Source organism: Calidris pugnax, unplaced genomic scaffold, assembly GCF_001431845.1.
Source record: "Calidris pugnax isolate Ruff unplaced genomic scaffold, ASM143184v1 scaffold298, whole genome shotgun sequence".
Taxonomy (NCBI): domain Eukaryota; kingdom Metazoa; phylum Chordata; class Aves; order Charadriiformes; family Scolopacidae; genus Calidris; species Calidris pugnax.
Genome location: NW_015091152.1, coordinates 26,423 through 37,036, shown reverse-complemented (window position 1 = coordinate 37,036; position 10,614 = coordinate 26,423). Strand labels below are relative to the sequence as shown.

General features: G+C 39.5%; 1 protein-coding gene across 3 annotated transcripts in view; it reads right to left on the bottom strand.

Annotated features, from left to right (window-relative positions):
- The window catches only part of LOC106898156 (peroxisome proliferator-activated receptor alpha-like), a 35,648-nt gene extending 25,079 nt beyond the window's left edge, over positions 1–10,569 (bottom strand). Inside the window, exons 1-3 of one of the 3 annotated variants that reach the window (XM_014959259.1) lie at positions 10,548–10,569; positions 10,053–10,240; positions 7,538–7,663 (exon numbers count right to left, since the gene is read on the bottom strand). The gene's annotated coding sequence lies outside the window, so the exon portion shown is untranslated. The remainder of the gene's footprint in view (positions 1–7,537; positions 7,664–10,052; positions 10,241–10,547) is intronic. The other 2 variants (XM_014959257.1, XM_014959258.1) reach the window with 2 other exon arrangements.
- Positions 10,570–10,614: the final 45 nt, after the last annotated feature.

Below are 10,614 nucleotides of genomic sequence, written 5' to 3'. Positions count from 1 at the left end.
AACTTGGTCTAGTTGGGGGTGTCCCTGCTGACTGCGGGGAGGTGGGACTAGATGGCCTTTGGAGGTCCCTTCCAGCCTGGACAACTCTATGATTCTATGAATATTTTACAGATACCAAGTACTTTTGAGTTTGTTGACTAGTAGCAAAGTATTTGAAGCTGTTGTTTAAACTCACCGGGTTATATACAAGATAAAAACTTGAGAGCATTAACTTGTGACACTCAAACTTTTCCTACCATCATCATCACCCCACGTTGTCCTATCCTGTCTCCCCACTCTTCTCCCTTCCCACTGCACTCACAGTTCCCCCTCCCCACACCGTGTCCCTGAACCACTGACTATGCAAACAGTAAACATGCTGTAGCTGGTTCAGAGCTACGTGTTGCAACTGGCTCTTCTGCTGATTGGCAATTGACAGGCCAAACAGAACAGATAATTGCTGAATTCATATTGCATCATTTCCTCCGTAGGGTCAATAAGGTGTTTTCCTTTCTTCTTTCCAGTTACCAACTTTCATAAAAATTACAGAACTTTAATGCCTTTGCAACCGACTTCCCAAATTTGACAAGACTTGCAGGTTCAAAGTTGTTGGGTGGAGGGAGAGGACAGCAGACCATACTGCATAAATCTGACTTTCCTCAATAACTAGACTAAGACAGATGAGAAAACAATCCTGAAAATGGTTTTCAGTGTAGTGATTTTGGAGCATAACTTCCACGATGGATATGGACTTTTACTCCCTTTTTTTTTTTATAATTTGCTTTCAGTATTTGTTTTATATTTACTTTGTAGAACACACAAACAGTACAATGGGTGCATGAATTTATGTCAGTATTTGGAGCATTCTACAGTCTTCCAGGGTCCCTCACTTTGACCCCTAATCGCATACTTTATTAAGGAAAAGATAATTGGCTGTCCTTGAAATAGTGGTTAAATATTCACTTTGGCTGAGGATTTCTGACCTGTGAGCAAAAATACTAGTTCTTACAGACATCTTAATGGAAACATTCTTCCCGAATAGAGAGCTATTGTTTTGGAACAATACTTTTTATCTAAAAAGAGAGAAAGGAAAAAAAAAAAAGAAAAAGATATCTTAAATTACTTAATGCAAAAAGTTGAAAGATGGGTTGGACTTTTTAGCATACTGGTTTAAGACTGCAAAAAGCTTCACTTGAATCTTCAACCTGCCCTTCAATCACAAACCTAGGCCTTGCAAACCCCCTTTTTCAGAACATCTAGTCAAGAACAACATCTCTACCTGGTAAACTCCCAGATTTTGCCACCCCAGTCTCATTACACAGGTTCTGCTCAGAACAATCAAAAAAAAAAAAACAACCACAAAACCAAAAATCAACTTTGCATCTATATCGTTCTGCTCAGAACAATCAAAAAAAAAAAAAACAAAACCAAAAATCAACTTTGCATCTGTATTTGTTACTACAATGGTTCTCCAATTATGACCAGCATTCCTTTAAAAGGAACACGATGCCTCTTAGTTTTCTCTTTTCATTTACATCTTAAACTTCCATATCTAAGCTCAGTCTCCTTCTCTTTTTGGCTTGGGACAAAAGTCCAATTATTTTGGCAGCTGATGCTGCAACTTTTGCTTTGATGATCAACAACAACAACAAATCTCTTTCTGCCTCAAGTATACCTCCTTTTCAGTCTCCAGCATGCTCCCCATCCCCAAATCTCAGGTTTCAGTTTCGGCTTTACCCTGGCACACTCAGTTTCAATACTCTTTCAGCTGTCTCACCCCTCTCTTTCATAAGCCATGTCAACCCATCCTCAAATCACCTCCTCCATCCCCTCGGGTCCTCTAGTCTTCTATCTCCGCCCCTCTAGTATCTGCACAGCTGCAGTCTTCTCACCATCTGCAAACCCTTGCATGATTCATCACCAAGCATAACAGACCATGATTATTCACTATTTGAAAAGCTACAGTGGAATTTACATCTGTTTCTGGAAGAAATTCAAGAAGCCTGAATTCGCCTTCTTAGCAGGGAACACCACCACTGTGTATTTTCGGTGCTTTTATTTCACTGATAAACTTTATTTCCTTGCCCAGACATAATAACATGACATATTTGATAGCCTAAATTCAGCCTAACGGAATGATTTATATCCTATAAAAAGAAAATTACCCTCAGACATGATATTGCAGATTTAGGCCCCTTCTGCTTGCAAATGTCTTTGTGAAAATTAATTGAATAATCCCAACAGGCTAGCTTTCATACTCTCCTACTGGTAAACAAAATCTAATGGCTTCTATAAACAGCACCTGTAGTTGTGTAGTTTACTTATTCTTTAGCGTGCTACAATTTTACTCATTCCTTCAAAGTATTTTTACTAGTTCTTGTTGCTCAGCTATTACATTTAAATAAAAAAATAAAAACTGCTAAAAATAAACCAACTTTGATTTAATAGCATGCCACAACTCAGTGTACCCAGAGTGGAATGTGAAACAAAATTCTTTTACTTTTTGTCGTTGGCGGGGTTTTTTTTGTTAAGAAAAAGGCCTTCAGTTTTGTTCGGGTAATTTAAAAATTCTTAGCTTAAAAAGTCTTTCTTTGCGATCAATGTTATCACACAAACACAAAATTTACATTGAATTAGCATTGCTGCCAGGAATCTTGGCAACAGGTATGAATGCAATGAATCTACATTTTTTGGCAAACGGACATCAAGCACTTGTACTTCCAGGCTACTGACACGTCAGATAGAGGATATACTTGGGACACATGACTTCACAGTTCTAAATCAGGTCACTCGCTACAGTAGAGAGATCACAAGCCTCACACTCCTGCAGGATCCAAAAATGTCAGGAAAAATAATTGGTTGCATTTTGACATCTAAGCTCGCTGCTCATCCTTCGCACGACATGAAGGGTGTCTACTTACCAGGTTAACAGCCCTATAGTAACTAGAGTATCACCATTGTTGCCTGCTTGCCATCCCCACTTCTCCTCCCCATTTCTTTTAACTAAGGAAGCACCTGAAAGGTGGAAGAAAAACAACGGTCCAATGCAACAGACAGGATAAGAAAACCCGTCTAAAAAGTCATATATGTACCTTCATATACCAGTTTTAATTCACTTTGTAATGCATTTTAGCTGTCTGAATCAGACTTTCAAAAAGCATTTACAGGGACACAGAACTCACAGCCCTCTGCAGAACCAAAGTCAAGTTGTTGGTTGCAAAACAAAGTTATGTTAAGGGTACAGTTAGACAAGCCAGCTTAAGTAATGTAATAGCTCCGTGACATCAAAAGGATATCCCTTCCATAACTCCCTGACATTGTCAGCCCTGCACCTTCTCTCTCCCTTCTTCGTTTCCAGCCACGCAGCTCCATCCCGCCTGCGCTGGCTCTCACACTTGTCTGACCTCTCTGCCCACATCTAGAATAGTAAATAAATAAAAATAAAACAGGGCCAGAGCACAGGCTTGAGCCATGCTGTTAGCATCCTCTCTGACACCATTTTGGCCCATACCAACTTGGCACTCTCCCAGACAAATCTGCTGTCCCCTTAACGGTGCCTGCACACGCAGAGCAGCAGACTGCTCTCCACTGGTAGTTTGGGTGCAATCGTGCTGTTTCAGGAGGAAGACTCTTAGGTGTGTGCCATCTTGCCACTTCGTGCTGAGCCCAGAGAACAGTCCCTGGCATATTTTATTCCCTAGCCTAGACACAGCCTCAGTGAAATAACTCAGCTAATTAAGGTGGTAGAAACCTAACACGGGAAAAAACATAGCTAGAGAGAGCTGAACGGTCTCACCGAGGGGCAGCAAAAAAGGAAAGCTAGAAACACAAGGGATGGCAGCAAAGGAAAAGAAGCATGAAGAGGGAGCCTGGCTGATCTTTAGCAACAGTTGCTAGATCAGATCAGGTCATGCTGTGCAACCACACCTCTTGCTGTAAAACTCCTACTTGCGGGGCTACCAGGAACAACATAGAGAGGGAAAATCCTAATTTTATTTTTTTTTTTTTCATACTTACGTGTTCGTTCATATATCTCTCTCTATATATACACACACATCACATAGAAGAGAATAAAATGAATGATAGCTGCAAACTGAACATATTCTGAAAGGATATATTCTACATTAGCTGCATTCTGAAAGGATAACCACTATTAAACATATTCTGAAAGGATATATTCTACATTATCTGCATTAGATCAGGTCATGCTGTGCAACCACACCTCTTGCTGTAAAACTCCTACTTGCGGGGCTACCAGGAACAACATAGAGAGGGAAAATCCTAATTTTATTTTTTTTTTTTTCATACTTACGTGTTCGTTCATATATCTCTCTCTATATATACACACACATCACATAGAAGAGAATAAAATGAATGATAGCTGCAAACTGAACATATTCTGAAAGGATATATTCTACATTAGCTGCATTCTGAAAGGATAACCACTATTACACAGGGTTTATACTCTTGAGAAAATGCAACTCCTTGTAAATTTGGTCACAATTATGGTAGCTCAGTATGCTGAAAATCAGCTGCCCAAACCATACGTTTAAGTTGAAGATGTGGCAGCTGTTTGAAAATATTGGCCTATTTATGTACAGTTACATCTCTATGGAAGCACAGTACACAAAACCTACAGCTGCTGCTTTTTTCAGAAGCAGTATCCTGTGCTGCTTGTCTCTTAGTTACATGTATACTAAAGCTGCTACCTGCTTTGCTTCTAATCAGACTGACCTGCTCAAATACACACAGTACTCTTGTCTCCTGGATAAGAACAAACACATTATATACATATATATATATATACACACACACACAATTCATTCCAGAGATAAAAAAAATCAGTTCGAATTTCTTATGCGCTCTTGTCTGTGGGCAACTATGTGGAATATGAATAAACACATTAGACCATTTTTAAATTTTACATATATACAGCATAACAATGCTCACAGAGCAAAATTTCCAACAATCAACTGGTCAGAAACAACCACCACAGAACATTCTCCTGCTTATAGAGCTCTCTAACAGTGAAGCTGCATCCTTACAGCATCTTACACTGACAAAAAAACCACTCAAAACCCCCTCACAATGCAGCACACTTACTCCAAACTGAATGTTTACCTACAGACTAAGAAAAAAAAAAATTTGAAAAACCACACTTAAGCATTTTAAACTTTGCTGAGTAAACTTTAGTGTCCAATATTCTGTGCATACCTGCACTGGCTAGTTTTAAAATTTATTCTTAGCACTCCTAACCTTCATAGAGAATCTAGTTCTAGCTTCCATTAGAAACACAATTTTAATGCTAGCAATGCAAAGTTCTTGTAATCTTCCCCTGAAAATTGCTAACAAGCCAACAATACTCACTACGACCTGCAGGCAATTAATTTTATTTTAACATCAGAGTGGGTGAACTCCTTGACTGTTGTAATGGTGCACTCATCAGCCCTATTGTAAAGAATGCCATCAAGCACTGCCTGCTAATAAATCCAGGAGACTCCAAAGCAGTCTCTTGATACACCCACCGTCTCCTTCTTCCTCATCCCCAAATCCAAATGGTTCTGCATTGTATTTTTCAGCCTTCCTTCTCCAGGGAACATTTTCCACACATGTTGAATAAAGATGTGAGAAGGTTTAGTTCTGTTTACTATGCCCCTCCACCATGACTCCAATTCCATGTACTTTATAAACATTCTTGCTGGAGCAGAAACACTAACAGAAGGCTACGAAATGTCAAAAGCAATTCAAGTCTTCACTTTCAAATTTTCTATTTTGCAAATAGACAGAAGTTCTTACCATCTGAACATTCACATTTTGGTTTAAATTCAGTGTTTTCTTCTGTCAATTGTTACAGCAATAATAATTTAGTAAAGACTTATTTAAAACAAAACAAAACAGGCATGTTGTACTCTTATTTGTGTAAAAAAAAAAAAAAAAAAAGAATGGCAATACAAGCCTCTACGCAGATAATAGAACTTACTCAGCCAGCCTAACTGTGCTGGATGCATGGGTACACACCACAAGACAGTAAGTCCTGCCTCCAGACCTTAATCATAGGCTGTAGAATAGTTTCAAGTGATCCATGTTTTTGTTAAATCTAAATAACATTAGGAAAGATTGTGGTATCGTTTTTCCATGCAAAATACATCAAACTCTAAACTACTCACAACAATAAATGCTAGCAGCTCCAGGATATTATACACTCAGAGATGAGTAAGAAGTTACTCAACCAGCAGTTAATTTGCACATCGAACAGCAGCTCTGGTTTTCTTTTACATACTTATCAACAAACTGAAATTGGACTAATGCGATACAAAAATATGAAATACAAAAATATTGGACCAATTCACTTTCACATTTATTTCAGCTACCTGCTGGAATCAAATGCCAAAGAATCTCACAAATGCAGTAGGTGGTAAGTACTCTGAGTTCCCCAAGGCAGACAAACTTATGAACAAGTTTCTCTTACTATTTGGAAAGATTAAGTCAATAATCTCTTAGTTTATAAATTTTTTAAAACAACATGATAGTATATCAGCATTTCTAGACAGGGATATTGCCAAATGCTTGCAAATCTAATCTCATACTGTTAGCGTTTCCACAGGCATGACACAACACGAACTTAAAAAAAATAAATTTAGATTAATATTGTACCACAGAACAAACTACGCCTGTTTGGTAGTCCTCATCTTTCAACCTCCAAAGTCAAAAAAAAAAAAAAATTCTACAGTTTATGCTTACAGCATTTTAAAAGACAGCAAACAACCACACAAACCAGTCACGTAACAACTCAAGCCTCAATCAGGATTACAATATCAATGAATTGTATATGAAATTTTAGAACGTGTATTAAATCTGTGCAGGAGAAGTCCTTCACTGGACACAGAAATTATACTTCCTAGATACTTAAGAGACACATGCAATGCACTTATAAATAAATATTGTTTCATAAGCAGAAACTATGATAACTGGTATGAGGAAGTGGAATCAGATTTGGCAACATCTCAATGCCACATGCAATCTGGTCACACAACAATCTGCTCATATCAATTTAATGTTTTTAAAACATGCCAAATATCACACTCATTAGGACTGAGAGATTTTAGTTTTATTTTAAGGACAGTGATAATTTAGAGCCTAACCTTAACAGATAAGTAATTTTTCATTCAGCAAATATTCAGCATTCTACTTCATTAAATGTTGTTCAACGTCTAATTTTACAGACCTGGTCCCGTAAAATGCTAAGCACTCTGCTTCTAAAATATTAAGAATTCAGAATTCTACTGGGTAACACCTTCACTCAACTTTTGAGTAGAAGCCTAACACAGCAATAGATACTGGAACATAAGGAAATGTTACTTTGCTCTCCTGAGTGTGCTACTACTTTCCATTTACTTGCACCAGAGTGCAAGTAAGTTTGCACTACTTGCTCAGCCTTCTTTTCTTGTCAGTTAACTATACATTAGTCACTCTTTACACAAATTCTACTCAAATGTTTTTCATCCTCTAGTTGTTCAAAGCAATACCAAGATAGCTCTCAGTCCACATATGTACTCACCACTTCATGAAGCATCTTGCAAGGTTGAAACAGAAGGTTTTTTCCAGAATCTGCTACCTTCCATTTCACATGCGCATCGGTGATAACAAGTGGCTCTTCATGAATACAATGCTGCTGACATTCCTTCTTAAAAAAATAAAAAAAAAAGTCAACAAAATTTCCCCAAGCGTACTATTCTAATTTTATATTGATATCATCTAATATAATGCTTTTTAGTATTTCTTTATGCTTCTTCAGAAAAAAAAAAAGCCCTTCACTTGGGCTAAAATGATTTTTTAAATGACTGAGGCTTTTAATACACCACCTAGTTTTACAGCAGGACTACACTGACATCTAGCTAACTAGGGTGTATGACTGGTGTATGGCTGTATCATTCTGATATATTTTTCTCCATATTAGAAACATTCAAAAGCACTCAACTAAGACCAATACAGTGAAAGCCTTGTGGTATTTTAATTATCTGTCATAAAGGAAAATACTCATAAAGAGCATTCTCACAAACATAAAAGTCTTTATGTGAACAAACTGTTAGTTACCCTTTTTTGAGGTGCACACACACACATCCCACAAGATGTCTTTGCAAAAGGCAGAGATTTTACTTTTATATGCTTTATAAGGCCAGTTTAAAAATTACCCAAAAAAAAGGATACATATCTATAAAAATAAGTAGTGGTTTGATTAAACTGACTCGCTTGGCAACTCAACTGAGACCCAAACAAATTAAAGATTCAGGGAGATTTTGCAAAAGCAGTCGGATTAAATTAAAAATGTTAAAATTCAAAAATGCTGTAAGAAAATACTTTTGTGCTTATAATAAATATAAATTCAACTTAATTTCTTTTCCAAGGTAAGTGTGGCGTTCTTTTTTTCCCCCCACTTGCAACAAATACTCTACGTGTAAGAGAAAGAGATCTCAGAACTCAAATCTCAGCAGGTAAGCTAAAGCAAAAAGAAAAAAAAAAGTGCTATTTGATGAAGTAAGAGCTTCTTTTAAAGAAAATACTAAGAAAATTTACATTACCCTCCTTGACTGCTTCGAGTCAACAGTGAGCACTACAGTCTATTTTCTAGAACAAGATGGATATCCTAGGCCATGTATCCTACTCTCCAGTAGGACATTATCTTCTTTAACACTCAACACATACAATATTAAAAGCACAACGATACAAAATCACAACTGAAATACAACCCTTCCTGCATGGTTTAAAAATCATAATGTCCTTTAAGAAGGCTACAGGATTGAAGGGTATGAGTAGAAAATGAAGACATTAAAGAACTATGGAAAAGCAAGTGAGAAAGCCACAAGGTTTCCGGCTGTACAGGTTTGTAATGAGTAGCCAAAACTCCCTATGCCACCTGACTGTAGAGGATGACAGTCAATATAAGGCATCAGCAGATTGATAAGAACTTTTTTCCGAACTATGCCAAGTGTTCCTTCCAAACATGGGAAAAGAAAGGGAGCGTGCTGGCTCCACAGTTCTACAAACCTCTGATAAGGTCTGCGCACACTCTCATCCTTCTGAAACACTACGTTGCGTTACTTAAAAATCCAAAATGTTGCCACTAAAAGTCACTAAGAGCCAATGGTTGCTTGATAGCTCATGCCAAATAACAAAGGTTATGATACTGGTTTAGCTTTGAGTAGACTTGTGACCACATCACATGAACCACAACTGCCGTCAGTTTCAGCATGAGACCAGGTAGCCTCAATACTAAGTCAGTGATGCAGAATTTATAAAGGAAACACTTTTTATAGCTTATCAGTTTTGCTACCTGCAATGATCCTGTGAGTTTCAACCCAGTAATCAGTGCTAAACACCAGTAAGAAAGTCTGTGCGTGGTCTATAATACAAGTATAGCTTGATTAAAACTTTCCTTCCCAACAGAACTTATGCAACACCTTTATTTGTGCAGTACTAGTAAGACATCCAATGCCACCAAAGTGCCAAACATCATTATTCCAGATAATCCTGTCTGACAAATCCTGTACTCATACTTCATCCATCAGAGAGCTTAGGAACAGCTACTCACGTCAGTGAGGCTGTGCTAATCTTCCTATGAATACAAGGCAATACCTTCCAGCACTCCTTTCCATTACTTTCTAAATGCTATCTTTTTCAATTGCTTTCCAGCAGGAAAATGGACAGCCCCTGTAAGGACAATCAAGAACATGTTTTTTTTTCCTCTCATCAAATCACAAAAATAAATACAGGGGGAGCTCTCAGTGACCCACTCCTCACTCCAAGGATACAGGACCCTCTTCTGACCAACCAGCTGGTAAAATCACAACTTGCCTGGCCAAGCCAAGCCAAGCCACTAAAGGTAACCTCCAAGTCCGTATTTTCTGCCTAGTGCCCAACTTCATTTCTCAAACCAGGTTAAGGACAATTCAAATGTGCTGGACTTAAGAGACATGCCAGCTGCAAAACACAGGCCAGGACATCGTCTCCTCCTCCGTTCCCCACCCGCTAGCACCCCGAAGCCTCCCCACAAAGTTTCCAAGATCGCTCTTTACCTACAAACCAGCCAGCCTCCGTCAGGGCCGGCTCTCGCTCGTCCTTTCCCCCCCTCGGAGCGCGGGGCTGGCGCCCACCGCCGTCCCCTCAGGGCAGCCCCAGCAGCGGGGAACAGCTACAGCATCTCCCCCGGGGCCAGCGAACTCCTTCTCCTCGCCGTTGGCCACCGCCGGAGTTCCGCCGAGGGCTTCAAAAAGCGGCGACGACACAAATAAACAAATTAAAAAATAAAAAAAAAAAAAAAAAAAAAAAAAAAAAAAGGAGGGGGGGGGGGGGGGGGGGGAAAAAAAAAAAAAAAAAAAAAAAGGAGAGCTCATTAGCAACCCTGCCGCCGTGTTAGCGAGGCGGGGGCGTCACCCGGCCGCGCTCCTACCGCCTCCGCCCCCCTCCCCGCTCTCCCCCTCAGCCGGGACACAAGGCAGGCACCGGGCACCGCAAGGGGCGCGGGGGAAGGGGGTGGGGAGGGGAAAGGGCGGGCGCCCCTGAGGTAATACCGGACAGGGTCGGGCCGGGCCGGGTCGGGCCGGGCACCGCCGCGTCCCCGGCCGCGATCCCCCCCGC